We start from the raw sequence: 26,089 nt of genomic DNA, 5'->3' as shown, positions 1-26,089 counted from the left end.
GAGAGGCAGGACTTCCTCCAGAACAGGGCACAGGCGTTCAGCTCCGGGGCTTAGCCAGTCAGTGGCCGTTTTGACTCCTTGGTCCAGAGCAGTTGTTTAGCTGTTGCTCCCATTTCCCATCCCCTCCATCTGAGGGCAGATTGTCTGACGTTCACCATACTTGGGGCTCGGCCACCACCGACAGTTGGGTCCTAAGCACTGTCAGATTGGACTGTGCCTTCCGGTTCCTTTTCATCATTCCCATCCATCGTCCCTTCTCAGGGACTCCTCTCCTTCGATTTGTCTTGGAGGAGCATCATTTTCAGTACATGTTCATGCAGCGCTATGGGTACAGCCTCCCTTCTGCCCCTCATGTCTCATGCAAATGCATGGAATCCACATCTCCCTTGAACTGGATGACGGGTTACTGAGGCGCTTGTCCAGGTAGACTCATGTCAACACAACACTGCACTCGCTTGACTGCCTGTGTCTCATCCTAAGCACTGAGAAGTCAACTTTCTGCTTGTGTGTCAGAAGACTGCATTCCCGGTACCGATACCATCAGTAAGGAGAGTGTGAGTAGTGGCTGTTGGCAGAGCTCCTTATGCACAATTCTCCAAGGACAAAGTGACTCCACTGACACACCCACAATTTTTGTCTAAAGTGTTTTCTCGGTTTCATTTGAATCAGGCAGCGTATGTAGCCGTGTTCCCACATTCGTCGGATGGAGCAGTGTTTCTGTACAATAGCTGTTAGCGTCTGGCCTTGTGTCTTGACAGACTAAACTGTTTCATCCTTAACCTTGTCTGCGTCATGCAGCTCATGTGAGGAGGCAACGGGTTTCTTCAGATGATCTCTGAATGGAGATTGTTCTGTCTCAAAGCTGTCTCGGGTGGAGAGCCTTTTTAGGGTCTGGGCCACTGACCCACAGAAAAATCAGTTGGGGGGGGCCACACGCAAGTGAGAAGCCAAAAAAACCAAACCCAACTGTCTGAGGAGAGACACTCCCCACACTCTCCTTGCACACTAGAGCCTTCGGAGGCCAGGCTAGTAGATCTTGTGTGCTCCAGCTCCACGGGGCTGGGGGAAAGCGGTGGGGATTGGAGCACCATTGTAGGCTCCCTGGTGCTGGCCCAGAGTGGGGGGGGAGGGCTGAGACTTGGAAGCTGGATCCAGACAAGCCAGGGGCCACATCTAACCTTGGAGCCTTAGGTTCCCTACCCCGATGTATATGAATTAACTTCAGCTACACCCCTCATCAGGTGTGACCTCGTCTGATGATAACACGACTAATAGCAATAGCATTCCTCAGTGACATTTCAGGATTGGATATTTGCAGATGATAGGCTCATCAGCATTTCTGTTTAGGAACTAATATGCCATTTCCACATTATCCACCATGAATGCAAATTCTGGAAGAGCAGTCCTGCAGTCCTTGTTTAGGTAGATTCTGCGCCCCATCTCCTGGGGTTGGTATGTTTGGAATACGTGTCTGCATGGGCTCTAAGGAGTGCTTGCTTACTGTAGCAATGGTTCTTCAAGACGTCATGCAGACGTGGATCCAGTAGGGATGTTAAAACACAGTTGTTACTGTAACCGTGTAGCCACTAAAAATGTTAGTGGTTACACGCTGGCTCCCCGAGAGTGGGGCTGGCAGCCAACGAGCTCCTGGCTGCCATACAGCGTCAGCAGCGTGGGGTGGTAGCTAGATCCCTGGGAGCCCGTGTGTAACTGTTTGTTTGGCAACTGGTTACCTGTTTAAACGATTCACTTACATCCCGAGTATTCAGTGACCCACCCTCCATCTCGCTTACACTGGAGTTGGGTCTCAGGTCATTGGGTGTGAAGGATCTGAGGGAAGGCGAGTTTTTCCCATCTCTTGTAGCCAGAGAAGGGCCCACATGCATGAGCCACAAGCGCTACCTATGGATGCTGCTAGACACAAGTCCCTGGTTCTACTGCCCTAAGCACAGAATATCCACGTGTCACATCTCAAAGTACAGGCAGTCCCCGGGTTACGTACAAGATAGGGACTGTAGGTTTGTTCTTAAGTTGAATCTCTATGTAAGTCGGAACTGGCGTCCAGATTCAGCCGCTGCTGAAACTGACCAGCGGCTGACTACAGGAAGCCCGAGGCAGAGTTGCTCTGCCCCGGGCTTCCTGGAATCAGCCTCTGATCAGTTTCAACAGGCTGAATCTGGACGCCAGTTCCAACTTATATACAGATTCAACTTAAGAACCCCAGGCGTCCCCAAGTCAGCTGCTGCTGAAACTGATCAGCCGCTGATTCCAGGAAGCCCGGGGCAGAGCAACTCTGCCTGGGGCTTCCTGTAGTCAGCGCTGGTCAGTTTCAGCAGCGGCTGACTTGGGGACGCCTGGGGCAGAGCAGCTGGGGTGCTGCTGGGTTGCTCCAGTAGGGCTGCTCCTCGGCTCTACTGGACCAATCCACCAGCACCCCAGCTGCTCTGCCCCAGGAGTCCTGATTCAGCCGCTGCTGAAACTGACCAGCGGCTGAATCAGGACGCCTGGGGCAGAGAAGCTGGGGTGCTGCTGGGTTGGTCCAGTAGCGCCCAGAGCAGCGCTGCGGGACCAACCGGCAGCGCCCCAGCTGCTCTGCCACAGGCGTCTGGAGAAAAACCTGGACTGCTGGGGGGGGGAGAGGGGCGTACTAGCTGCGCCCCTCCCCCCCAGCAGACCAGGGAGACGTGGGTGGGGGACCAAGACGCACTGCGGTCCTGCCGCCCGGGTCCTCCGCTGCTTTGCTCCGCGTCTCCCTGGTCTGCTGGAGATCAGGGAGACGGGGAGCAAAGCCGCGGAGCACGCGGGCAGCGGACAGCCCAGACGCGCCGCAGCTGTCCCGCTGCCGGCGTCCTCAGAGGCTTTGCTTCCTGTCTCCCTGGTCTGCTAGTCTCCAGCAGACCAGGGAGACGGGCAGCAAACCCCGTTCGTAACTGCGGATCCGACATAAGTTGGAGCCACGTAACTTAGGGACTGCCTGTACCAGTTACAGTCTGTAACTGTTTCTTCTTTCACATCCTCAGATGCTCTCTGTCATTGTCAGTCTTCCTCACAGGTGCTTGCATCTGAGCATGGCTGGCTCTGGGCCCAACCTGACCCCTCATAACAAAGTGGAAACTGGTTGTGCTTAGCTCCAGTCTTTCCCCAGCTGGGTGCCAAGCATCATAGCCCTAACATGCCAGGCTCCCGCGACAGCTCTGATCTTTCCTGGTAGTTATGGTGGTTGGTGAGCTGGGGAGCAGTTGTGGCTCCAGGCCACGGGTGGTTACACGCTGACTCCCACTCTTGGGGCGGTGCAGCTCTGCTCCTGTTCTGCTGGTGTCTGCGGCTGCGCTCTCTCCCCCATCCCCAGGCTAGGACCTGGCGGAACGCAAGCCAAGCAAGTAGCTGTTTGGGGTCCCTACCTCCTCCACAAAGGGGAGGAAACTATTCATTCCGAGTCCCCCTCTGTGTGCCTGGCCAGTGGAAAGTGCTCACAGGTCGTACCTCGCCACCTGCCTGAGGTTTTCAGGGGAGCATGTTCTAAGACTTCCCCTGCTGCGGAGCCTCCTTCTCCACACTCCACTTTGTATCGCAGTGAGCACTGTGCTGTCTGGAGCACTTGCCACACGAAGGGTTAATTCTGTGCAGCAGCTTGCTGTGTGCTGCAGGAGTGGTGTTTAGCAGCTTGCTCCAGTTGGCTTCTTTCCCAGAATGCTTTGGAAAAGCACTGACCTCTGACCCCCAGTACAAACTGAGCCCAGCACGTGGGAGGGAGAAATTACTCCCAGACCTTCAGGCTCCAGGGTTTACAAGCTGCCTGCAATAAAGCAGCCATCTTTTTCCAACAGTCACTAAATCTCCCCTTTTAGTTCCACTGCTCACCCCTGCTCCCTCCCCCCAGATTCTTTTTCCTGGAACTTCTCCTCCAAAGGCAACACCAACCCAGTAGCCCAAGGGCTTGTAGCTCTGCAGATCCTCCGAGCTGCTGGTTCTGAGCCGTGAGCCGTGGATCTTGTCATGAAAGGTTTTTTAGATTTGGCATCAGCCTTTGTTGCCCTGTCCGCTGCTTCCCGCACAGCGCTGTGCTTACTGGGCTGCCTGCGTGCCTTGTTAAGGTCTCTCTAGAATGGGTCCCCTAGGGAGTCTTTGCACCTGCCAGTTTTCTCCTAGAATCGTGCGCAGGCTCTGAGTATGGATGGAGACTCTTGACAAAATGTAGAGGTGTGGGGATTGGGGGGGGGGGGGGTTGCAGACGCTGCTCTCTAGCCAGGTACTATCTACAACAGCCCACAAAATGCCAGTGAAAGGACTGCACTACTGTAGGTCAGTGAGTGGCAATATTGTCTTAGTCCTATTTGAAAATATGGGGTCAGGGCTCCTGAGTTCCATTCCTGGCCCTGCCACTGGCTGGTGTGATTCCTCACCTTCTCTGTGCCCCGGTTTCATTGTCTGCAAACAGGAATACAAATATAGTGGCCACACTTAACTCTTTCTGATTCCTGCCTCTCTGTCCATACTCCCTGCAGTGAGTCTAGAATGAATTTCCAGCCAAGCTGGCCACTTGCTATGAGTGATTGCTGGGCGGGAGGCTCAGGAGACTTTACCAGCTAGTATTTGGAAAGCGTGCGGTCTGTGGACAAGAAGCCAGGGAGGTGCCAACTGGGGCACTTTCCCGTATGATTTCACTGATAGCTTGGGGTGAGGCTGTGAGCTGTGTGTGTCTGGTACTGTGCTGAGTACATCAGTGCTTAGCATTTTGTACAGGTAGTTCCTGCAGCAGAGGGCGTGGGGATTTATTCATGTTTGAACAGCATTTTGAGAACACTGTGCACTCATTATGAAAGGCTACTCTGCCATGGGTACGACAGGATCCAGATAACGAAATAAGAGTCAGTATTTTAAAACAATTACTTTCCTGCTGCTGCTTATATGCAAATTCCTTGGCAGACTGTGGTCTCCCTGAAGGTGGGGAAACCCCCACGGCATGTAAGCTTTGGAGCCACAGACTTTGGCCCCTGGGATCGTTGGATTTGCAAGGAAGGACGAAAACAAGCCCTTCTCACTTCTAGACATACGCACAAAGCCAAACACGCTTCTCAGAAACCGCTCTCCCACTGCATATTGCTTTGCTGTGGCTATTTTTCTGCTACAAGATGGACATGACTAGGGTTCTGGGGAGCATGTATCAAAGCAACAAGTTGTACTTTCTCCCCAGATCTGGAGGGATCTGCAGGGGGAGCAGACTTACAGCTTTTATTTGAGTTATTTCAAATTGAGGTGTGGTGTCTGGAGACCTGTGCTGTGCGGTGTGGTGCGTTACCAGAGACCCTACTGACAAAGTGTGATAGAGAAACCATTTTCCTAAATACATATTGGGCTGGTCTAGAATCCATTTGCAGTCAACAAAAAAGCACATTCATCTGAATCCCCTGCTCTCCCCTCTCTGAGAGCTGGGTTTTGTTTTTAAATCTATATGGCAGGAGACCAAACTGGCTGAGTCAGTCGGCTGGCTGGCCACCAGAAATAAAAATGTGGTTTCTGTCCCCTCCCTCCTTCTCCTCTCAGTATTTTTTTTCCTTCTTCACTTAGCGACAGTTTCATGTATTCATAACAAACCTCCTTCTCCGGACGAGGACAAATGGAAGCTGGGCTTGTTCTGAGACGCAGCCGAAAAGGAAAAGGTGCTGGGTGGCAAGTTGGTTTTGCTGCCCTTTGTAGCCCGCAGTGGCAGAGGTTTCTGAAGTGGCGAGGCGCTCGCTGCGTGATGCATTTCTGGCCTCCGAGGGATGCTGGACGTTCTAAAGCTCTGTGCTTTCCTAGAACCCTGTCTGCTGAGCTCCAAGTGTGTGGCTAGTGCCCCATTTCACAAACAGTTAATGGAGGCACAGCGAGGTCGCCTGAGGCCACACAAGCTAGTTGCTTTTAACTCCTTCCTTCCTGTTGTAGCACAGGCAGATGTGTGGGGAATGAGAAGAGGCATCGAAATGTTCAGAGTGCAGGTGGTCTGAATGACCCAGAAGTGGGGAAATTGTTTAAAAAGAAACTTGGGTCAGTGTTCACACGTGGGTGTCCAAAATTAGCAGCCTAAATACATGAGGCCTGATTTTCAGAGGTCCTCTACTTCCAAGGGCCTGAATGGTAGTTGTGGGTGTTCAGCACTTCTGAAAATCAACCATTTGCTTCTGTAGGCCAGGGATCTACTGGGAGATCTTGCAGCCTCTGCCAGGGGATCCTGACTGGTTTGGCCAAGAGACTAAGTGCCGGTGCGTCAGCTGCCCCTTCCCCAATGACTGCGCCACGCAGCTCAGCTCCTGCCCTTTGCCTTGGAACTGCCTTCCCGCCCCCTGCCTCGGGGCCTCCTGTTTGCTGTGCAGAGCAAGGAAGGGAGAGGAGGGGGCACTGATGTCAGGGTGCCCCCTCCCACCCTGTATCCTTCTCCACAGGGCTTGGGGTGGAGGGAGTTTGCTGGCTGCTTTTGAGAGTGGTGCAGGGGTGAGCCTACCTTAGCCCCACTGCACCACTACCCAGGAGTCACCGAAGGTAAGTGGTGTCCCGCTGGAGCCAGCTGTAAACCCCCTCCTACATCCTAACCCCCTGCCCTCGCCCTGAGCCCCTGGACCGAAATTCCGTTATAGAGCCTGAACCCCTTTCTGCCCTCCAACTCCCTGCCCCAGGCTCATCTCAGAGCCTCTCTCGCTCCAGATCCCTTAGCCCAAGACCAGAGCCTGCGTCCCAACCCTCTGCTCCTGCCTGGTGAAAAGGAAGGGGGATGGGGGAAAGAGGGAGGACGGAGTGAGCAGGGGCAGGGTATTTGGGTCTGAGGTAGATTTTGCACTTAAATTCAAAAAGCAATCTTCTGCTTAAAAAGGTTGGAGACCCCTGGGGTAGGTGCTTGATGGCCCCATCCCCTCCCATGCTAAGCTTTGGATCTGAATGGCAAACAGTGGCTGTCCACCTGGCCAGTGTCGGGGCTTGGTGGCAGTGCTAGTATCTGTCCCTGCCCACCTTGGGGGCGTTGTGAAGAGCCATTCAGTAATATTTGCACACTGGGAAGCACTCGGACTGCCAAATGTCATTGCCATCTTCCAGAGAGGTGAAATTGCATCACTCCCACCCCGGCCAGCACACTAACTCCCAGGGCAAAGTACGTGAGTCTGAGACATCAGGTGCACACATGCGCACGCACGCGCGCTACTTGCCACGGGGAAGATCTTGGGTTGGATGTGAACAGCAGCAGGAGGATGAGAGCCTCTCTGGCACTGACTGTCTTCCTGAGGACTGTTAATTCCCAGGAGAGAGCACCCAGCCTTGGAAGTGCAGCTTTTCCCCAGAGCTTTCAGAAAGCTTGCCAACTCCTGTCCTTGCTACATGCCCTTAGAAGAGCGTCCCTGCCCCAAATGCTGCTGCTTTAGCAAGCTTGGCTCTAGGCCTTTGCTTTGGAGGGAGCCACCTCCTAGAGCCCCCGAAATCCCACATGTCAGAGAAGCAGGAGAGAGACCCTGGGTGAAAGATCTTGCCTTTGGCTCACTTCATGGAGGAATAGTATACTCAGGGTGCGGCGCTAGAGTAACAGTAAAGGTCTGTATGGGTGAAGGAAGCATTGTCAAGTTTTTCGCTGCAACCACAATGGCTAGAAACTTACTTTTCAAGATGAGAGGTGAGATGTTCCTGGAATCACTGGATGCCAGGAGCTGGTGCTTCAAGAAAAACATCAAATGTTGAGACTTTGCAACTCTGGCTGTTTCCCACTCAGCCGACATCCTGACGATCCCAGGAAAGAGCCAATGCATCAGGGGTTTGAGCAGGGGACAAAGGGCTGCTGTTGGATATTTCTGCCACCCCTTGCGCATCCAGATCTTAGTTGCTCTGTTACTTCTAGGGCCTGCAGTTCTTGATCTGACGCAGCCACTGCATGGCTCTGTAGCAGCTGGCTGAGCAGAGGTGACTCCCTGTCGGGAACATGCAGGGCTGTGGTATGCTAGATAGCGCTACGTTAGCTGCTGCTTGTGTTTGAGTCCTTACCCTTGCTGCTCACACTGCTGAGGCCCTTGCTCTGATAGGCCTTTGGGGGCGGGGGTGCTGCAAGCAGACTCTAAGGAGATGAGCGGTGTGTGACTCGCAGCCCTGCACAGTGTCCTTAGCTCGGAAGGGAAGGTCCGTAAAGCTGGCAGGGCGGTGCAGGGATTCCAGACCCCTGCACTGCTGGGAGGGGGCAGTTCCTTTGCCAGCGCTGGTCTGGGACCCACCGCCTTGGCTGCCGTGTCTCTGCTTCTCTTGCCTCAAGCAATGAAGAACTTGCGCTGGCAGCCCTGTGGGAAGCAGAGTGGACGGTGCTCACCAGCCACCGCTGTGCGGGATCCAGAGGGGGAGGAAGGCTCTGGGCGCCAGTGGGCTCTGGGCGCCAGTGGGCTCTGGGCGCCAGTGGGCTCTGGGCGCCAGTGGGCTCTGGGCGCCAGTGGGCTCTGGGCTCTGGGCGCCAGTGGGCTCTGGGCGCCAGTGGGCTCTGGGCGCCAGTGGGCTCTGGGCTCTGGGCGCCAGTGGGCTCTGGGCGCCAGTGGGCTCTGGGCGCCAGTGGGCTCTGGGCGCCAGTGGGCTCTGGGCTCTGGGCGCCAGTGGGCTCTGGGCGCCAGTGGGCTCTGGGCGCCAGTGGGCTCTGGGCGCCAGTGGGCTCTGGGCTCTGGGCGCCAGTGGGCTCTGGGCGCCAGTGGGCTCTGGGCTCTGGGCGCCAGTGGGCTCTGGGCGCCAGTGGGCTCTGGGTGCCAGTGGGCTCTGGGCTCTGGGCGCCAGTGGGCTCTGGGCGCCAGTGGGCTCTGGGCTCTGGGCGCCAGTGGGCTCTGGGCTCTGGGCGCCAGTGGGCTCTGGGCGCCAGTGGGCTCTGGGCGCCAGTGGGCTCTGGGCGCCAGTGGGCTCTGGGCTCTGGGCGCCAGTGGGCTCTGGGCGCCAGTGGGCTCTGGGCGCCAGTGGGCTCTGGGCTCTGGGCGCCAGTGGGCTCTGGGCGCCTCTGGGCTCTGGGCGCCAGTGGGCTCTGGTGCAGGGATCTGGTCTGTGGAGTAAGTCAAGGGCTGTTCTTGTGGAGCGTGTGAGACTCGGACTGTGCTGCAATGGGGCCCTTGGCAAAGCAGGAGGTTTGGAGCCCTGTCACCCTTCCGGGGCCATTCTAGGGCTTACAAGCCAGGGCAAGACATGAGAAGGTGCAGGGCCGCCTCCTTGCTGCTTGTCCTCTGGAGTCTCCCCCATCAGGGTGTGAGGCAAGCTCAGTCTCTGTAGTCCAGTCAGTCCTTATTGCCTCTGCTGACTCTGGCAAGGGGGCCCCAGCCTGGAAGATGACTGGGAGGCTTTCTAGCAACCGTCTCGAACTACTGCTTGGCCTCTCTCCATGCCACAGCTTTGTTTACAAGGATCATCCCACCAGGAGCGTCAGACTCCATTGCTAGGATTTATTTGTATCCTGATAGCTCCTATGGACTGACTGGGAAAGGGTCCCACTGGGCTTTTTGCTGTGCAGGGTGAAGTAGACAGTCCCTGCCCCTCTGTTCTTGTTGCTCTAAGTAGGCACCTGATGCCTGGATGGGCTGCTGGAAAACAGGGTTTGCTTCTCTGTAGCTTGCAGGGACATGGTGCTGCTACTGGGAATGGATGATATGATCCTGTCTTCATTGACCTCGTCTCTAACCCACCCAAATGGGAGATGCCCTTGGAAAGTAACAAGGTTCCTGGATGCTGTCTGATCACACTGGAGTTTTTGTTTTGCTGCCGGGACTTGCCTACTCTTGTGTAGCTCTGGTGGGGAGGCTCCCTGTGCTGAGTAGCTAGCCAGGACATGTCTGATCGCTGTGGGAATGTTTTAACAGGCCACAGTCCCGTCTCCCTTCTGTGCCTTCAGTAGGAGGCTGTTTGTGTGCAGTAGCATGTGGCAGATGGGGCTGGAAAACCAGTCTCTGTAGTGGTGGAAGTGTCATGTGCAGTGAACAATTGCAGGAAAGAGGGTCGCGTTCTCTCCTTTTCAGAGCAGGGAGCCAGGGCAGCCATGCTCTGGCCATGTAGACATTCCTGCCCCCCTTGGCTACATCGAAACCTGGGGAAGAGCAGGGTGCCCGGAAGGGAGGGGTTAGTTGGCCATAGTTTTGCTGTTGCTGGTTATCTCTGGCCTGTCTGTGGGCAGCCCAATGACTGTTCTGAGGGCGATGGGAGACCATGGGGGCACTGAAGCAGATGACTGACATCTCTTGGAGCTGCCAAATCAGCTCCTTGCTGCACTGCGTGTTGGTGGCTGCCCCAGGTACTCTCTCGAGCAGTGTTGTGTGCAGTCAGTTCCACGGGGGTGTACAGCACCTCCCCGGAGCAGCACTTCTTTAACAAGCCAACGAGACTCCTTGGGAGACTAATTTTCAAATGCAAATTAGTAATTTGGTTTCTGAGGCAGATTTTCTTCGTGTGTGTGTTTGGGTTTTATTGTTACAAATGCTGGCAAATGCATCAGCCTTACTCTGGCTTCCGTGTGCTTGAGCGAGGGGCTTGCATAAATGCAAGGAGCGGGTTGGCTGCAGTGAGCCATGCGGGTATCTGAGGATACTCACACTGGTCTGAACTAGTTTGCTGCTTTCTCACATAATATATCACCACTCAGTTGCAATCCGTACTTCCAAGCCAGGGAAAGAGAGAAATTGATTTACTGTTTTTATTTTAGCAGAAGAGGATGTGATGGGCTAAGAAATGGAAAAGGGGAAATAAATCCTCTTGTAAAGAGAATGGATTCTGGTATATTTCACTCCATAGAAATGAAGTGAACTTAAGATGTGTAAGGAGGGTTGGAAATCCAATGAAGAGACATTGCTAGGGGCTCTTGATGGCTCTCACCTCAGCCCCCTGCCCTGCACAAGGGAAGCCGGACACTCTGGAAATGGCTTTCCTCATTTTTAAAGGTGTCCATCCATATATAAAACCATTTTCCTGTTTTGATTGTGGCCATGGCCCTGTGCACGCTAGGCAATGTTGCCGTGTGCAAGAATGTTGCGGTGTAGGCAAGGCCAGAGTGTTTTCAGAAATGGGGATAACGTGGAGGGAGTGGGGGCGGGGGAGGAGGAGAAGCGATGCAGGTGACACCTGCAGTGTGTTAGCAGAGCTTTGTGGAGTGTCTAGGATTGGAATCCCTTGTGAGCTGCACTAGTCTGTGGGGGGGATATTAGCAGAGCTGGGACGGGCTTGACCACTGGAGTTGGGACAGTAGAGGTGCTCCAGCGTGAGGATGAGGATCCACTGTGTAGCTGCCTGAATAAATAGATCCTGCATCGGCTTGTGCCTCATGCTAGACCCCTGCTTCTCTATGTTCTGTTTTCAGTCTGTAAGATCCAGTTTCCCAGCACTGGAAGGTGTGAGGGGAGAGAAGGTTAATACCTGTGGCCATATGTCTCTGGTCAGAATTCCCAGTCGTGTCTAGCGCCACATTTCCTTAAATGTATTTAATGGTCTTCAAATAATTCCTCCTTTTATCAATCCCTGAAAAAGCCCCCAACAGAGTCTGGCTAATCCGATACATTCTGCACCCAACGAGACTGAATCGACCCTCTCTCCAGGGTGTTATGACTGCTGGCCAAAGACACTGTGTGGTGTGGGACCCTGTCTGAACTAGGCCTGGCAATGCTCAGAGCCTTTCGTTTGTTATGTTCATAAACACCAGAGTCACCAAACCAACATCATTTGGGATTTCTGTAATTGCATCTGGCTGCAGAAATGCACCTTTAGTGTTGTAGGAGTGACTTACTGAGCTCACCTCAGTGGAGGCTGGGGGAGGAGGTGAGCTGGGGTCAGGAGCCCTGTTAAGGACTGGAAGAGGGAGACGTTAATTAACTCAGAATGACCTGCAGGCTGCTCCCATGCATCACAGTGCTTCAGACGTGTTAACCATCAATTCCAGCCCTGGGCACCTATCTCCCACTGAAGTCAGCAGTGCTGTGTGTACTCCGCAGCTCTGAGAACTGGCACCTTTGTCTGGGTGCTTAATAGGAGGCACCCCAGTGTGAAGACTCCAGTCTTCTGGCTTTGGTGCAAAAGGGAGCTTGGCCAGTCACAGCGCTGAGAGTGCGTGTCCAACATGATAATTACGATAATTACTGACGTTGGCAGGAGACTCAGAGATTGTTCTGAAAACCAGTTTGCTCCTCGCTACTCCTGTGTTGCTTTTTGCCAGTCTCTTGGAAGGGTGGTTAGTTCCATGTTTTTCTGGTCCATTTCCCTTCCTGGCTCCCATGTCCCTAGTGCTGCAAGGCTTGGGTTACAAATGCTGCCACAATCTTTAAATCCCAGTCATTCTCCCTGGAATGAAGGCAAAGAACCATGAACATGGATTTGTTAATGGCAGGGTTGTTTAAACCCCTCCTCCCAACCCATGTCTCCTGCCCCCACCCAAACTGATATCCCTGCTGAACTCCATGGCAGTCAGTCCCCCTTGACATCTTGCACTATAAGCTGTTGTTGCACTGCCTGCCTTGCTCTTTCCCACAGGGCCCACACTCCAGCTGTGTGTGCTGTTCTTCCATCCTACCAATTGTGTTGAATGGTGAAGGAGTGGGAGGAGGGAAGTGTCCCTAAGGGACTCTTTAACTTCCACACCTGCCTTCATGTTTCTCCCCAGGCAGGTGACCGGAGCTTGGCACTGCCTGTTTCTAACGTAATCACCAGGAAAGAGATTTGTAACAAGGCCTGACCCATGGGCAAACTTTTAAAGCAAACACAAACAAACTCTTGCATCCAGTCGATACCTGGATCGATGGGTTGGTTCTTTCTCTCTCAGGGAAGACATGAGGGCTGTATCAACTCAGTCTGTACTTGAGTGACTGGTTCCCAGCATGTCCCCCTGCCCGAAGGCTGAAACTTAAGGGCCAGAATTTCAAATGCTTGATGCCCACAGTTTGGGCCAGATTTGGGTTGCTTGTTGGGTGCTGGGCTCTTGGGGAAAAATCTGTTCCATAACCTCCAGTGCTGGACCCCATATTTAACTAGTTCAGTTGTGGACATATAAAAAACTTGAAGGTAGGCAAGACCGCTCAGCTTGGGAGCTAGAAAGTGATCCGAAAAAGGCCTCAGCCTGGGTCTCTGGATTCTACCATGCCTCCCCCATGCCACCAGGGCAAGAGATCTGCTTTCCCCACTGGCCTCTTCTGCTCACAGAAACATATACTTACACGGGCACATTCACGTTCACGCAGTGGTGTGGGCACGCTCACGTATGCGCACATGTATCCTCGCAAATACAGACTCCGTTGGCATGGGCATGCTTGTACAGGTTGACCTTATCCCCCTGCACCCATGCATACAGGCTCCCGCTACCATGGGTACGCCTGAGCGGACTTGGTCACGTGCACAGGGATGCAAGCTCGCACTGGCACAGGCACACAGCACTGCCATGCTCATGCACACACAGACAGGCGGCAGAGCTAAGCCACAGCGCTGTTCTATTTTTGGGAGGACTCCTAAGAGTTTGGAACATATTTCAGATGTTACAATCTTAGAGGGGGGAACGCAAGAACAGATGGCTGGAGGGTTCAGAGCAGCAGCCCTGCTGGGAACAGATATTTATAGGTGGATTTAACCCTTGTGTGGTCTTTGGAACCAACTTAAAGGCACAAGCACAAAATCACTGTTCTGAAAGAGAGCTGCAAGGACCCACACAACAGAACCAAACTCAAATATGGGCTGTCCTGGCCCTTCTGTCTCTGCGAGCCACGCTCATAGCCAGTTTGGAAAGTGAGGCCAACGTGCTCTTCCTGATTCTTTGAGAGTGGGGCCGAGACAGTCTCTGCACTGGCAGAGCGGGCTGTTGGCGTGCGAGGCTCATTTTTCTGTTTGTTTTGTTTACATTGGAGCTGGTCTGTCTCTTCTGAGCTGTCTCGAGGAGCGAGGGCTAGGAGTGCTCAGATGAGCCGTCAGTCACTGGGCTAGCAGGGCTAGAGATGGCCAAACAAAGGCAGTGCGAGCTCCTTGCACTTTTTATGTCATTTTCCACCCGGACTCGTGCCTTGTCTTTTGAGGGGGGAGACATTGCAGCCTGGAGACCTTTGCTTGTTTCTGGGCAAATAGCCCTGGGAAGGTAAATGGACTGCTCCATAGAAACCCTTTTATCTGACCTGATGGGTTAGATATTAAGTTAGTTGAGCAAAGCTGATCGTGGAGCACGGGATACAAGCTCTGTGCTTTGCCAGACCCAGCCCTTCCCCTGAGAGTAGGGGGCTCCCCACATGCAACCCGGTGTTAGACGGTAATATTTACCGTGTGTCGTGCATTTGACACAGTCTCGCAAGGGGCTTTGCTGGGTGGGCTACTTCAGAGCAGTTGATTGGCAGAGGGTGGAAGTGGTGTCTCCACGGGAGAAGGCTCTTGGACTAGCAGGCGAAAGGGGGAGCGGTGGCGGGGCTGGGCGGGGCTGGGCAAGTCCACTCTGGTCACTAAATGGAAGCTGTGGCATGATCAGCCTTGGTCTGGAAATGAGTGGGAAGCCCTTAGCCTCCTGCTCTGGCACCCAAGGGGGTAGCTGAGCTAGTCCAAGTGAAGGGTCCGTGGAGACCCACTGGCCACGTGCGCAAGGTTAGCCCGGGAGGGAGGGGGACACTGGACTGTGGCTGCTGGTGGAAGAGGAGCTGGTCACTTTGCCTGTGTGGGAGGTGGGGGAGCTCTCAGGCTTGGGATGGATGTGGACATGAATCCTGTCTAGCTCCGATCACCCGCTGGGTTCCCCTGCTCTGGAGCCAGCGCAGCAAGGGGCAGTGATAGCGAGCTACCAGCCCCCCCTTCGGCTGTGGAGTGGATCCCAGGCCTGTTCCTGACAGGCTGGGGCTGGACTGTTATGTCTGGGCTGTGGCTTTGCCTTGTTTGTGCTGCATGGAACATCCAGAGGGACTGAGCCCGCTCAGTGATATGGCCCAATGCAGTTCTGTTTCCAGGTCAGCTACTGTCTCCGTGTGTAGCCACGAGCAAGTCCCCTCCCCTTTCTGTGCGTCCGTCTGAAACCTGGGGGTGTCGCTCTGCCCTCGCCGAAGGGGTGGAGAGGGTGGGTTCAGGGGGTAAAGGGCTTGCCCATGCGGGGAGCAGAGTGCTACTAGCATCTAAACCTTCTCTCGCCCCAGGGAGACTTTCCAGCATATGAATGTAAAGGGCAGGCGCTGCCCTCTGGATCCTACCCTGCTTCCCTTTTTCCCTGTCTGAGACTGAGAGCTATGCCCCTGGAGCTGGCTTGAGTGCTGAGCGCTCTAGTGTACTTGAGGCAATAGTGTTGTGGCTTCTAAGGCCTGGCATGCCCTCTCTCATTGTCCCCATCTTTCTGCCATCTTCTCCCTCCTTTCCACTTCAGCAGCCACGGACATCTCCCCACTCAACGCCTGGTAGCTGCTGTCATGCTCCCCTTGTGTTTACCAGTCTGATTGTCCAGCCTGTGCTGCTGCTTCCCTCTTCTAACTGTGCAGCAGATCCTAGGCTGGCCAAGGGGGTAGCTGAATGTTCTCTTACATGGGTGCCCTGCTGGCAGCACAGAGACCTGGGGAGCATGGGAGCGAGACAGTTTTGGCTTCTGTGACCAACCACTTTTGCCCATGTTTGGGATCCTGCCTTGGAACACGACTGGAGAGTGAGGAGAGAGCCCCCGAACCACCTGCCGCCAATGCTCCCCTTTAGAATAGCTCCGATTATGCTGGAGCCCTGCTCTGCAGCTAGGAGGCAGTGGCTGAGAGAGCATCACGAGGAACCAGCCTGCTGCACTCCAGCAGCTTTGCATGCCTCTGCCTCTGGCACCTGCTCCCGTAATACGTGTTTGAGGCAGTGGAACCCAGTTGCTCAGCATGTGCATCTTCTGGGGGCAGATTGCGGTGTCCTGTGTGGCTCGGACCCCAACTAGACCTGGGTGGAGGGCTGGGGAGAGGTACCTGACGAGGGAAGAGGAGGGTGCGTGTCGGGAGCAATACATCCAGCTGGTAAGTCCCAGTGCTTCCCTGCCCTCTGCAACAGCCCCATTGTTCTTGCCAGCAGCAAGGAGGAGGCTTCTTGCAGTTCCCTGGGGATTGTTAACCTTCTGTAGAGTGCGCTCCTGGGGGTAGGGAGCCGAGTGGGGAGCTTCCATTGCCCTTGCACTGGTGGTGCTGCTTGGGGAGCAGGGGCCTCAATTCTAGTGCTTCCCCACAAACATCTGTTGGGTGTTCCCATTGCAGAAGATGGGTAGCAGGTGCCTTTGCTGAAAATGCCATCCCAGCATCCTCTAAGGAGAGCTGGATCCCAGGGGGTATAAGCTGGGAGAAAGGGGTCCAACTAAGCTCCTCCATCCTCTCCCCATATCAGAGCAAGGGGAGAGTAGTCTGCATGTTCTAGGTTGTTGCTTCCTGTGGTATTTAGCCAAGGTGACTTGCTAGGCTGGGGGCAGCCTCAGCCTGCTCAAACGCACAGATCCAGGTCATCCATCCCCTGTTACTCTGGCGCCGTGTCTGGGACAGGAAGTGCCTCTGGGTGTGGGGAGATATATTTGGGATGTTGGGGTGCTAATTCCAGAGGCTTAGAGATTGGCATGGAAACCATTTAAAGCAATCCCAGCTCCAGCAAAGTGCCCTCTTCCTTCCTGTGCTGTAATGTGATCGTGAACCCAGGAGCTGCTCTTGGCCTTCTCTGGTTTCTGTGGATTGAAAGACAGCCCTGGAAGGAACAGGCGTGCTTCGCGGTGCCCTCGCACAGCCTGGAGACAGGCCTGCTGCCGGGAGGGGCACATGGATAAAACAGCAGTGGGAGGGGGAGGGGGGTAATGGATTGGGAGGCAGTGCTGCCTAGTAGTGGGCTGTGGGATCGTAGAACCCTAGTTGTTGTTCCCTGCTGTGGCCAATGTGCTATGGCTCTGGCCAGTGATCCCTCTAACTTTTCCTGTCCATGGGTGGAATGAACGTTGTGTGCAGATGAGCACCACCAATAGACACACCTGCTGCCGGCTGTGGGCTCTGTTAATCAGTTGGGTGGCACCCAAATCTCTCCAGGGTGGTTACTCAAGTGCCCATCTTACAGGGACCACTGGCTATGTCTATGGTCCTGGGAAGATGGCTGGCAAAGACAGTTTTCATCAGAGCCACCTTCCTCCTTAGCGAGTGGGTCACTCACTGGATTATCTGGGTGCATCTCAGTCATTTCCCTGCCATTGGGGGGGCCTTGGGCACTGGTGCACCTAGGTCCCTCCTATGCTTTGTCTGTGGCATGCAATAGTCTACTTCAGCAGTTCTCAGACTGGGGCGGGAGCCCACAGTGGGTCGCAATACCATTTGAATGGGTCCAACTTACACTTGCTGGTGCTCTGGGATTAAAAGGTTACCCGGTTACCTGGTAAGTGTGACCCTTACCAGCATGCTTACCCGGTAACCGGAGACCTGGCCTGGCCTGGCCTGAGCAGATCCCTGCCCACGCCATGGTGCGTCAGGCTAACTTTAAAACGGTATCTAACATCCCTACTGGACCAAAGCCCAAAGCAGAGAGTGGTAGGACTTGGGTGGGCTCAGTCTTAGGTCCCCCTCTCCTGGGTCCTGGAGTAACTTGTCTTGTCATCAGCGGGTTGCAGTCCAATCAAGTTTGAGAAGCCCAGGCTAGTTTCCTGAGGGCTGTAATGCTTGGTCTCATTTCCATTGTTGGGGTTAGTGGGCGGGTGCTTGGTGGTGCCTGTGGCCCATGATGGACACTAGGCCAGACTGGATGATCTGGGGGTCCCTTCTGACTCTTGACACAGGGAGTAATGTTCAGTGTTGGCACCTCCCCCAAAATCCTAGAATCCCAGAGCTGGCAGAGCCCTCAGGAGTCATCGAGTCCAACCTCCTGCCCAAAGCAGAACAAGCCCCAACTCAGTGAGGTCCATTCCCTGCCTCTTGGGGCTGTGTCCCTGGAGGGAAGGGGGGCGAGGGGCTGTTCAGGGTGCCGCTGGGGGGGGGGGGGGTGTTGCACAGGGTCTAGTATCTTTTTCTCCTGTGCATGTTGATTTGTGACAACTGTGAAGACTCTGTAGTAAGCGTCTGGCTGAGTATCAATTCTAAATCCATTCGGAGCTGAAGCTTGGCGCAGACTCGCAGGCGACTCGGCCCAGCTGAGGTGGGCTCAAGCCGCAGCTGTGTGTTTGGAACAGGCTGGCACCCAAGTTCTGTGTCGACCAGTCTCCGTCCTTGCCCACTCAGCATCAGCCTGTGATGTATTACAGCAGGATCTGTCCCAGGGTCACGCGAGGGCAGAGCTCTGTGCACTGTGGAATTGTCCCATCGTCCCCTCTGTTACAGGGACGTGCTTCAGACTTGCGGGGGAGGGGTGACAAAAGGGAAGAGGTGCTGCATTAGTGGGGGGGGGGGGGCATCTCTCCAGCTGTCAGTTGTGAAGCCCCTTAAAACGTGGAGTCTCTTCTGAGCCAACAGCTCTGAGAAGTGTGAATTGGCCCATTTCTCCAAACAGGCTGTGAACTTTACTATGCAACCTACTGAGGACAATTTAAACATTAATCTCATTGACTGTCATTGAGGTACTGTTAATTTCCCAGTCCTAAGCTGCCATCCCCATGCCAGATGCCCCAGCTCCGCCCCCCGACACCCACCAAACACTCTAGCTTTTCAGTGCAGGAACACGTCAGTATGAAAATCAGCCACGTGCTGAATACAGAACATATTAGGCAGAGTAAAATAAATGGAAATTGAACCCTGCCTGAGTGTGGTTAACTCTTAGCCTTGCTGCACTCAATGTAACTGAAGTTTGCACAGAATTTCTGCCTGGCCTGCACCATCACTGTAGAATCCAAGCACCTGGCCATAGAACACAGGGCATGTTGGCTGCAGGAGCCACTGCATAACTTGAAATGGGCTCCTGATGTTCCCTAAACACCTGGGATTGGGGGGCTTTGTGGTGGAAAGCCAAGGGGCAGCTATATGCAGCCTGCCTCCAGTTGTCTGTCTGTCTGGGTTCTGACATTCCTGCCTGCAGTCCCTGCTCACGGGCAAATGATCTGTTGTCCTAATGGCTCTTTCCTTCTATAACCTGGATGAAGCAGTGATACTGAAAAGGCAAGAACCCGTCTTGTTTGGAGCACATTGCTTCCTGCCTTTGGGACCAAGTATTACAGCCCTCAGGGGGAAGACTGGGGTTCTCAAATGTACTGCATTGCCTCTCTGGTCCTTTCATCGCTCTTTGGGAGGTGAGCATCCATCAGGCTAGCTGACTCAGCAACCGCACCTGCATCACCAGGTGACTTCCAGGACTGAGCTCTGCACTGCTTGAGAGATTGGTTTAGGGGTAAAATAGATCCCGGCACTCACACCTGCAGCATTGCCAGTTAAAGACTGGGAAGACTAAGAACTCATACCGTTGCCAACCTCCAGGATTGTCCTGGAGTCTCCAGGAATTAAAGATTAATCTTTAATTAAAGATTGTCATGGGATGAAACTTCCAGGAATACATCCAAGCAAAACTGGCAACCTTGCTCATACCCTCAAAAAACAAACACACTCTTCTCCTTGCCAACTTTGTAGATGCTGTAAATTAACAAGGCCTCTTTCCCTTCTGTGCAGGAGTTGTCTCTGTAGGAAGCATGAGGCAAAGTTGTTTGTTGGGTTTGCCCTCTGAAAAGTAAGCTGGTACTGTGACACCACTGTGCTGCTGTTAAATTTCTTCTCTGCCTCACCTGAGCATGGCTGCGTTTCCTGCCCTTGGGGGATTATGAAAGTAAAGTGCCTATAGGCTTGGAAACACGAGATGTGCTATAGAAAAGCAGAATAACTTGAGACTAGGGCCACTACAGTGGAGTATGTCTCACTTATGTGTGTCTACCCCTTCCCCTCCTTCCCCCCTACCCCTCCGAGTGGGAGAGCTGGAAAACTTTGTGCAGAGGTGGGAGGAAGGCTTTTGGGACAGGAAGTACAGGGGAGCTGGTGGAGCTGATGCTATCTGGGGAATCCCCTAATGGTGTTCAAAACCCCCACACTAGTGCAAAACCCAGACTCTGACACAATGATGGAGGGAGGAGCGCTCTGTGCCTGCTAATCTCTCTCTGGGCTTTTCTTTACCGTTCCCCTGTCTCCTCCTCCTTCGCCAATTGAGAGGCCTCTGTGCTGAGGTTTCGACACACTCAGACTGTCCCAGCTCCTTCCGCCCTGGCAATCTCTTACAGGCAGCTGCCACGACTTTGCTAGCAGAATTCTAGCTGCCTGCTCTGACGCGGCACTGTAAAAGGTGAAAGGGCACCCAGGGTGGAATTTCCTGCCAGGCAGATGCATGGCTATTTCCCCTTTGACCTTAAACCCCAATGTGCTCTAGTCATGATTGCATGCAAATAAGAGCAAATGAGGGTGGAGGAGCTGCCAGGAAAAGGAAGCGACCTCAGTCAAGGTTTAAATATAGAACCAAGGCTCTGTGCTGTGTGCTGGGCCTGTTAGTTATAATCTTAGAGGAGTGTTTGGTGGCTTCTCATGTCTTGTCTGCAACCCAGGTTCATAGGAGGCAGCACAGTTAGAAAGCTCTGTGCAGAGCATGAGCAGTACAGGACAACCACTCCCAACTGTCCATTTCTCTGCATGCCAGTTGCCCCCATTGATGGTACATTAACATGTCTGATTTAAGCTGCTGCTAGGATGTGAGTGGTCCAGCCTGTATCCCCTGATGCCATACAGAGATGATGGTGCCCTTTTGCAAAGTCAGAGTGGGCCATCAGGTTAAGGGAACCTAAATCTTTCCCAAAGAGGAGCACTTTAAAATGAATCCAGAAAAGGGCTGCATATGTGTATGATCTATAGAGAAAGGTCAGAACCCCCTGGCCATTCAAATTCTCCCTGCCCTTAGGTTAAAATTGGCTTCTTCACTGCCCTGTAAGACACCTCTGAGCCAAACCTTTGCTGGTCCCAAATAAAGCAGAACGAACACAGCAGCTACCATGGAATCTTAGGGGTTGGAGGAGACCTCGGGAATCATCAAATCCAGCCCCCTGCCCAAGGCAGGACCAACCCCAACTAAATCATCCCAGCCACGGCTTTGTCAAGCCAGGACTTAAAAACCTCTAGGGATGGAGATTCCACCCTCTCCCTAGGGAACCCATCCCACCGCTTCCCCACACCTCTAGGGAAATAGTTTTTCCTAATATCCAACCTAGACCTCCCCCACTGTGACTGGAGACCATTGCTCCTTGTTCTGCCATCTGTCACCACTGAGAACAGCCTCTCTCCATCCTCTTTGGAACCCCCTTCAGGGTAGTTAAAGGCTGCTATCAAATCCCCCCCTCACTCTTCTCTTCTGTAGACTAAATAAGCCCCAATCTCTCAGCTTCTCATAAGTCATGTGCTCCAGCCCCCTCATCATTTTTGTTGCCCTCCACTGGACTTTGTCCAATGCATCCACATCCTTTCTGTAACGGGGGTCCCAGAATTGGACACAATACTCCAGATGTGGCCTCCCCATTGCTGAATAAAGGGGAATAATCCCTTCCTTAGATCTGCTGGCAGTGCTCCTACTAAAGCACCCCAATGTCTCGTGAGCCTTCTTGTCAACAGTGTACCCTTGTAGCTTCTTATCTAGCTTCTCATCTGCTGTAATCCCCAGATCCTTTTCTGATGAGCTGCTGCTTAGCCATCCAGCTTAGCGCTTGTCCTTCTTGAACCTCATCAGATTTCTTTTGGCCCAATCCTCTAATCTGTCCATGTCACTCTGGACCCTATCCCTGCCCTCCAGCGTATCTACCTCTCCCCCAGCTTAGTGTCGTCTGCAAACTAGCTGAGGGTGCAATCCATCCCCTCAGCCAGGTCATTAATACAGATGTTGAACAAAACTGGTCCCAGAACCGATCCTTGGGCTTCTCCACTTGATAGCGACCGCCAACCAGACATCAAGCCTCAGAGGGGTAGCCAGGTTAGTCTGTAACTGGAAAAACTTCAACAACAATAAATAGTCCAGCAGCACCTGAAAGACAAACAAAACATGTATTTGGTGGAATGAGCTTTCGTGGGCACAACCCACTTCTTCACATGAAGTGGGTTAGGTCCACAAAAGCTCATGATACCAGCTGCGTGTTTTGTCAGTCTTTCAGGTGCTGCTAGATTATTTGTTTTTTAAGTTTTTCCAGTCAAGCTGTTGATCTCTACCCATTGAGCCCAGCCATCTAGCCAACTTTCTATCCACCTTACAGTCCATTTAACCAATCCAGACTTCTTTAACTTTAACACAGCAAAAACACTGTGGGAGGCTGTATCAAAAGCTTTTCTAATGTCAAGGTATGTCATCACGTCCACCGCCTCCCCCGTATTCAGAGCGCTAGTTACCGCCTCAAGGAAGGCAACCAGGTTGGCCAGTCATGACTTGCCCTTGGTGCATCCATGTTGCCTGTCCCTGCTCTTCGATATGGAGTTGCAGGCTGTTTGGACTATGGGGCTCAGCATGCAACGTGACTATTTTGCCTGGCTGTAGTTGGAGCATTGAATAATGGGAGTTGTAGTCTACATGGGCTGCATTCCAGCCGGTCTTGGCATAGAGTCTCTGTTTCTGGGAAGATTTTGTGCTGGTTGTTGGGGCACAAACAGCTGCTGTCGTAGGGGTGAGGGTGCTTTGAGACTTCCCTGGCAGGTCATGGCAGGATTCTCCTTGCACTGTTTATCTGAGTTGGCATCAGCTGCCAGTGGCACATCAGGACTACTTAGCTCTGCTGGGCCATGGTGTCTGCAGCTCCCCAGAGTGCGGTTAGTCCCAGGTTCAGGGCCATTGCAAAGAGTCCAACCTGCAGGTAAAAGCCCTTCTGCGCAGTGTCAGCCGTGTTGTCTGACGGGCCATGAGTGAGTTTGCCAGTTCTCAGCCTGGCTGTTGTAAGGCCTGGGACTTCAGTTGAATCTCCTGGGCAACGGTGACACCTAGTGGCACAAGATCATAGTCCACCTGCCAGATTTAGAGACTGGCTACTTGCCAAGATGCCTCTGAAAGTCTCCTCATTGCCATCTCAGGTGTGCTGATGTTGGGCAACTAGTTGACAGGCCCTCCATGCTGGAAGCTGAAGGAGAATCCCCTCCGCTTACTCCAAGTTCCTGGCGCAGCCTGTGGTTTAATCCCAGGAGGCACTAACCACCCACATGCACACAGCTCCAGGCATCTGGAGTGGATTAACTCCGTGTGAGTGCCTCACTGGCGTGGAATGTGTCTTGGGTGCAAACAGGGACTGTGACTGGCCTATCTGCTCCTCCAGGCTGAGTGTGCCACAGTGTTCCTGCTTCCCTTCCCTTGAAGGGAACGTTCAGGCAAAAGGCAAGAGCCTTCGGGGCCTTGCTGCTCACTGAGGCTTTGTCTGCACTGCAGGGTTTTTGTGCAAGAAGGTTTTTGTGAAAGAGATTGTCCACAAAAACTTCTTGTGCAAAAGCACGTCCAGACCTCAAAATGCATCACAGAAGCCATGTGCTTTTGCCCAAGAGAGCGTTTACAGAATGGCCATCAATCAGAGCACCTGTGCTTTTTCTGATAGGGTCTTTTTGCACAAGAAACCCCTGTGGAGCATCCACGCGTGCCTTTTTGCGCAAGAGCTGTAGCACAAAAAGGAGTGATTCCTTGTGGACAGAGGAAAAACTACCTGCAAAAGCCCTCTGCTCTGCTGACGTGTTCGCAAAAACCTTGTAGTGTAGACATAGCCTGAGGTATAAGTGGGGGGAGGGATAGCTCAGTGATTTGAGCATTCGCCTGCTAAACCCAGGGTTGTGAGTTCAATCCTTGCAGAGGCAATTTGGGGCAAAAATTTGTCAGGGATGGTATTTGGTCCTGCTGTGAAGGCAGGGGACTGGACTCGATGACCTTTCAAGGTCCCTTCCAGTTCTAGGAGATAAGCAATCTCCATTAATTTAAATTTATAAGTGCCCTGGCCTGCATCTGCCCAGGCACCTGGTGTGGGAGAGCCTGTCCTTGGTGCTAGAGCAGGGTGCAGCCTAGGGAAGGGAGTTGGACTCCTGGGTATATGTTGTTCTGCAGACTGTGCCAGCTGCACACAGATAGCTGCAGCGGCACAGGAGCCAAGCAAACAGAGCTGTAAACAGGGGAGTTTGAGTGGGAGTTCTGTTGGAGGGGCAGTGTGCTGGGAGAGAAGCTGAGCACTGATTAGGGGTCCTATAAAGGTAGCCTCCTAGTCAGGCAGCAGCACAGGAGCCAAGCAAACAGAGCTGTTAAGGGGAGTTTGGATTGTGGGACTTGTTTGGGGTTTGTTTTTGCTGGGGGGGGAGGGGGTGTTTTGGTTTGTTTTTGTGTTCACCGGACTAATAGGATTCTGGTGAGAAAGTAGATAAAACACCAAGGCATTAGTGGCCATGGCCCAAGTAGTAGAGAACACAAGGAGGATGATTGGATGTGGTAGCTGCGGTATGTCCATGATTCTGGAGGGGGTACCTGAAAGGAGTTTTGTTTGCATGAAGCGCCGCCTGCTAGAGCTGATGGAAGAAAAGATCCGAGGACTGGAGATGCAGGTGGAAACTCTGGTCGAGTTTAGAAGGGGGTTTCAGCAGATGATGGGGCAAAGGCATGACGTGGCTGAAGGGGAAAGCTTAGATATGCAGATGGAAGCAGGATCAAGGGCCTCAGAGAGGGGACTGCTGGGCAAAGAAAATGGACAGTGGAAGCATGTGACTCAGAGGAAAAGATGGGTCAGTGAAGGAAAAATAGAGCTCAAGAACAGGTATGTGGAGCTGGAGAATGAAGAAGGGGTACAGCAGGTAGATAATGAAGATGGAAGGGTAAGGAAGAAGAGAAGAGTGGCTAGTCCCATAGATAAAGGAGAAGAGTTAATGGAGACAACACCAATAATGAGCATTAGGAGGATAAAGGATGGGTTAAAGAGGATTACAAGGGAAAATAGGAATGGCAAGGACTTGCAGCCAGAGGATGCTAGAGATAGACTAGAGAATTTCACTGTCACTAGGAAAAGGCAGGTCTACGTGATTGGGGACTCCTTATTGAGGAGAATAGATAGGCCTGTGACCAGAGCTGATCCAGAGAATAGAAGGGTGTGCTGTCTGCCAGGTGCTAAGATACGAGATGTGGAACTGAGGTTGAAGAGGATTATTAAGGGAGCAGGAAGGAATCCATTGATCATCCTTCATGTAGGAACAAATGATACGGCTAGATTCTCGCTGGAACGAATTAAGGGAGACTATGCTAGGCTGGGGAGGATGCTCAAGGAAATTGAGGCTCAGGTGATCTTTAGTGGGATTCTGCCTTTTCCTAGAGAAGGGTAACTAAGATGTGACAGGATTATGATGATCAATAGATGGCATAGGCAGTGGTGCTATAAGGAGGGCTTTGGGATGTATGGTCACTGGGAGGCATTTATGGACAGAGGACTGTTCTCTAGGGATGGACTTCACCTAAGTAGGGAGGGAAATAGATTTCTAGGATGGAGGCTGGCTCAACTGATTAAGAGAGCTTTAAACTAGGAATTTGGGGGAGACGGTTGGGAGATGCCCAGGTAATCTCTATGCCAGATTTTAACACTGAGAGGGAGGAAAACGAAGTAAGAAAGGATATTGCTGGGGGTAGGAGAATGAACATGAGAAAAGGTGGGGTGGATACTAGTCTAATAGGTCATATTGGAGGTATAACGTCCGTGCCAAATTGGGTAAAGAATGTGAATGAGGCCAACAGCAAAAATGAAGATGTTTGTACACCAATGCGAGGAGCCTAGGTAACAAAAAGGAGGAACTAGAGCTATTGGTCCAGGAAGTGAAACCAGATAGTATAGGAATAACAGAAACATGGTGGAATACTAGGCATGACTGGAGTACAGGTATTGAAGGGTATGTGCTGTTTAGGAAAGACAGAAATAAGGGTAAAGGTGGTGGAGTCGCATTGTATATCAAAGATGAGGTAGTGATAGAAATGTAGCCGTGTTAGTCTGGGGTAGTTGAAGCAAAATGCAGGACAATGTAGCACTTTAAAGATAACAAGATGGTTTATTAGATGATGAGCTTTCTGGGCCAGACCCACTTCCTCAGATCAAATAGTGGAAGAAAGTAGTCACAACCATATATACCAAAGGATACAATTTAAAAAAATGAACAAATATGAAAAGGACAAATCACATTGCAGAACAGAAGGAGGATGCGGGGGGGTGGGAAGGGGGAGG

At 52.9% G+C, this 26,089-nt stretch overlaps 1 protein-coding gene across 3 annotated transcripts in view; it reads left to right on the top strand.

Annotated features, from left to right (window-relative positions):
* Window positions 1-26,089, top strand: part of BCL9L (BCL9 like) — a 92,773-nt gene that overhangs the window by 22,627 nt on the left and 44,057 nt on the right. The gene's annotated exons all lie outside the window — the stretch shown is intronic.

This window comes from Pelodiscus sinensis, chromosome 25 (assembly GCF_052426305.1).
Source record: "Pelodiscus sinensis isolate ZL-2025 chromosome 25, ASM5242630v1, whole genome shotgun sequence".
In the NCBI taxonomy this organism is placed as follows: Eukaryota; Metazoa; Chordata; order Testudines; family Trionychidae; genus Pelodiscus; species Pelodiscus sinensis.
Note: the sequence above shows the minus strand (reverse complement) of the source record. Positions and strands in the feature narration are given on the sequence as shown.